This window comes from Alosa pseudoharengus, unplaced genomic scaffold (genome assembly GCF_046254945.1).
Source record: "Alosa pseudoharengus isolate Yale_2024_CS ecotype anadromous, Long Island Sound unplaced genomic scaffold, YU_APseudo_1.1 YU_APseudo_1.1_scf_1, whole genome shotgun sequence".
NCBI lineage: Eukaryota > Metazoa > Chordata > Actinopteri > Clupeiformes > Clupeidae > Alosa > Alosa pseudoharengus.
In genome coordinates, this window is record NW_027468564.1 from 18,928,366 (window position 1) to 18,933,110 (window position 4,745).

Here is a 4,745-nt window from a genome sequence, read left to right on the forward strand (position 1 = left end):
ATTTATTACATAGAAGTGATTAACATTTCATTTTCTTATATTCTGTGTTATGCTTTCTATACATTCAATACTGTGCATCAACTTTGTTTTGTCTGTCATTTGCTCTCTCCATGTCATGATTTTCTAATAAAGGTCATGCGACCCCCTTTGTCATGAGTTAAGGGTATTCTGCCTGAGGCAGTAATATTAGGAATATCCCTACAGGAACTAGACTATGGCAAGAGAATGCTGAAGGATGTATATGTATTGTATTGACCAATTATCTACTTACTTGGAGTAGGCACATGACTTGCGTATGGCGCATGGATCACATGCTATGTCCAAGAAGTGTATGTATTGTTGTATTTCTGCATGTATGAGGATTTTTGGAAAAGACTCATGTGATTTGTATTACCAATGTAATTAACATGTATAAGATGGGGCTTCGACCTAGAGAACTTTGAGTAGTGTTACTGGAACATGCTGTTGCTAGTGACCTGCTGCCGGTATCGTGAATAAACCTGCAGTGGTTCATCACACCTGTGTTGCCTGGATATTTTTGACCACACTACATGCACAAGTAGTTTGAGTAAAACTACTGATCTTCATTATTTCCCTGCTTGTTGACATCTTTCATGTATGGTATTATTTCATGATTGCTAAACGTTTGATTCTTTTTAATGTTGGCATCAGTTAACTTCATTCAACTGCGCCTGTATGTAGGCTCTGCCGTTCAGTTGTGGACGTTCGTAAATTGCATTTATGGGCAGAGAAAGACAGAGAAAGGCGCAGTTTACACTAGTTTGATAAATACGACGGAAACTTGGGTCTGACAGCGTTCGCAATCTGCGGTTTGTCCATAACGCTGATAACGCTACGTTCGCAAATGTAAGTACATCTGGCCCCGAGATCTAGAATCAGGTCTTGTGAAGCTGTGTGCAAAAGTAGATCAGTATAGAATGAACAAATGAGTTTAGACCATTATTTGCCAAGGTATGTGTTTTGTAAAATGCCCTATGGAAACTCCCCATAGGACTTTTGGTTATCCAAAATGCTTACTGACAATCAAATTGGGGCAGCCGTGGCCTACTGGTTAGCGCTTCGGACTTATAACCGGAGGGTTGCCGGTTCGAACCCCGACCAGTAGGCACGGCTGAAGTGTCCTTGAGCAAGGCACCTAACCCCTCACTGCTCCCCGAGCGCCGCTGTTGTTGCAGGCGTACATATGTCTACTGTGTGTGTATGTGTCATATGTATGTGTGTGTGTGTGTGTGTGTGTGTGTGTGTGCGTGTGTATCTGTTTATGCACATGTGTGCATATGGAATGGGTTAACATGGCCCCTGGAGGCAATCATACGTAAAAAATGGTCATCCTAGGCCCTACGGTTCTCAAGATATTCACAGAAAACTCTGTTGGTGTACAGTCACTAAACGTACACATAAATTAATTTATTGTATGGCCCCCCATGAATGAAAGTCCACGAAACTTGGCATGCATTCAGAGGGTGTCATAATGGCAGGTTGGGACATTGGGGCAGCTGTGGTTGCGGTTAGCGGTTAGCGCTTCGGACTTGTAACCAGAGAGTTGCCAGTTCGAACCCCGACCAGTAGGCATGGCTGAAGTGCCCTTGAGCAAGGCACCTAACCCCTCACTGCTCCCCGAGCGCCGCTGTTGTTGCAGGCAGCTCACTGCGCCGGGATTAGTGTGTGCTTCACCTCACTGTGTGTTCACTGTGTGCTGAGTGTGTTTCACTAATTCACGGATTGGGATAAATGCAGAGACCAAATTTCCCTCACGGGATCAAAAGAGTATACTTATATGCTTATAAAGCCCTTAGAAGCATAATCTTGGCCTCAAATGCAAGGTAATACTCTAAAGTTTCATGCGTGCATTTGAATTTGGATTGTACTTCAGGGGTTCTGATATGGAATGACTACACTAAATATGGAATAATTACAAAAAATAAATATTTTGATTAAAGGTTGTATCAGCGATTTTATCAGCGATATATCGCACACCCTTTTTGTCCTCTGCATCCTTGGTCCTGGATAAGCAGAACAGGCACAGTGGAGAATGGAGGGAGAGAACAAAGCAGGTAACACTCAGTGTATACTTGGGGCAGCAGAAACCTAAGCAAGAGGCCATCTCCAGCAAGAGGCCAGCAAGAGTTTTACATACCCATACACAGCTAACCATTTGCAAGGCTGGTTGGGGGTGCCACAAGTCCACACAAAAACTATAACAATAACAACATGAAGAATGATTTTGTTGGGGATTACTTTCAGAGTGATCTATGCCCTATTAACCTGACTACACTTTTCAGTTATCCAAAAAAAGACATTTGTCCTACTTAGAAAGATCACTGACCTAATGAAAGGCAATGCCCTCTTGTCACGTCAGTCTCTTCCATGCAAACTTCGCTATTTGACAAATTACTTGGCAGATAAAGCAATCAAAATTACACCTAAGAACACCAACACGAAATGTACAATTACTGAAAACTAAATGAAATGAAACCGATCATCAGTTGGAGCAAAAACTCCTAGGCTACTATAGAGATGCTATACCTACTGTCCCACGACCACGCTCGTGCCACACTCGCCTACTGCTTGTGCCACTGTCCCGTTTGGAACAGTGAACAGTAGTGGCACAGGACTGGGCTGGCAAGGGACACAAGAGCCACGCACCAGTAACAACAACAATAACTTATAATAGTCTAGGTTTTGCTCCTACTGCTTCCCCTGAAATTCATAATTGAAATCCCCTCGTTCACGAGTCGTGGACACTAGCCTATATCATGTCATGTTCAGCCCACGGTTCAGTTCAAAACGCCATAAAACTCGCCATCTAGCAAGCTAGTCTATATCAGGTTTAAAGACAATAATCACATTAGTTTCCTCCATTTTTCATCTGAAGAGCGTTAATCACAAACCCATTGATAACCAGCACATCTGAATATAGAGTTACCATGCTGTATGGAATGTATTTTATCAATGTAGCATTTAATATGAGAACAGCTTTCGAGTTCCCCCTCATAGCATGTCTAAGGTTAACACTATGTATGTGAATGAGCTGACTAGCTAACGTAAGCTAGTAAGCTAACGCAATCAGGTTTGAAAAATATAGCATTATAAACATAATACAAATCTGACAACCAACCTATCATCTAAAGTTGCCCTACTACAATAGGCTAACCAAATGTTTTTTGTCTGAAATTCATTATTGACGTAGGAACATTATCTTTAAGCTAGCCTCTCTCCACATCAAGGTTTGCAGGCTAACTTTTGGCTTTAAAATTTCGGTCAACATTTAAGCTACAAATATCAGTTAAACAAGCAGCACAAAATCCTCAAAGAACAATACCAGTATCTACTAGTGCAGTTGGTATAGGAAATGCATATGACAATTAAAAAAACGTTGTACATTCGTCTACTTACCACTGACAATATCAGGCAGAAAGCAATGGAAGTGAATGGGGCTACAGCCGTGAATGTCAAAGTTTGGAACTGTTGAGCTCAGCATAAAGTGGAAATAGCGTGGAAAAAGCGCCGCCATTGTTTCCTATGGAAGTCTATGGGAGTGTCGCAACTCTTTTTATATGGCTCTGGTTGCAGGTTTCTCCTCCCGTCCAATAGGGGTCGTCATCCCACTTCTGACACCAATGTAACAAACTGCAAGGTTGTCTCAAAATGGTCTTTATTGGTTACGCACCAAAACACACGAACGTCATTACACAGGCAACACAAGGGAGGTCAATTAAACAAGCACGATACACAAACAGGGTAGTCACATACAATACACGGGGTAAAGAAAGACTATACCAGCTAACACATACATGACAAGGTAAATGCAATTAGTCTCACTAAATCCAACATCAACATTACACACACACACATACTGCACAGCATTATGGGAGTTCAGTCATGAACCAGCTAGGCTCAGTTCACTACAATACATTAGCCTTTAATAAATGTGCAGTGAGCAGAATTTAGCCATGGCTGGATGTAACAGTTTATAGGCTAGAGATCAAAATGATAAGCCTAACAGCAATTTTGTGTTAAGATATATGTTTATTGTTAGGCCTATATATTGAATAACTTTATGATAGAGAAGACAAACAAGAGAAGACAAAAAATTGTGGAATGATGCATCATCATATGAAATGTGCAATGATGTTACTTAGGAATAGTCTCTGGTAGGCAGCATAAGTGACATCTTGCTCTTTCTGCCAATCGTTGTCTGTAGCTGTGTGGCATTCTGAAACGTCCTTAAATTCGGGACCCTTAGCATATCACTTGTTTTAATTTGGGACCTTGCAGTCGGAATCTGTTTATTCAAAGTCTTAAATTCAAAATAGCCTGGGCTATTCCAATTGTCAGTTTATTGCACATCATTTTGTCGTCCTTTTGACACTGCATACCCGTGATTTTAGCGTGTTGTTGCAAAATCCACGGAATCATTTTATGCAAGCAAACTGCATACAGGGAGCCTTAATTGTTGATGTTGGATTATAATTCAAACATCTTGCATTTTTCAGTGCTGCCAAAACTCCGCTACCCCCTCAGTCTCTGGTCCCACACACTATGCAGTGTAAGAGAGGTAGAAGGCCAATGTGTGCTCCTTTTACTAATATAGTTAACAATACATGCAATATATTTAACGATACATGCATTAGGCCTATAATCCAAACAATGTCAAACTTGGCACTGCACGTAGTCTATTGAATGTTTGGGAATGAAAATTTAGGTTGCTCAGATTTATTTAA

The 4,745-nt window shown here is 41.1% G+C and overlaps 1 long non-coding RNA gene across 1 annotated transcript; it reads right to left on the reverse strand.

The window, feature by feature from the left end:
• Nucleotides 1-1,985: 1,985 nt before the first annotated feature.
• LOC143125560 (uncharacterized) lies at nucleotides 1,986-3,502 on the reverse strand. The gene is made up of 3 exons (XR_012987287.1): nucleotides 3,418-3,502; nucleotides 2,159-2,216; nucleotides 1,986-2,024 (listed from the first exon to the last, which is right to left on the reverse strand). It is a non-coding gene; the product is annotated as an uncharacterized LOC143125560 (long non-coding RNA).
• Between the last annotated feature and the right edge of the window lie 1,243 nt (nucleotides 3,503-4,745).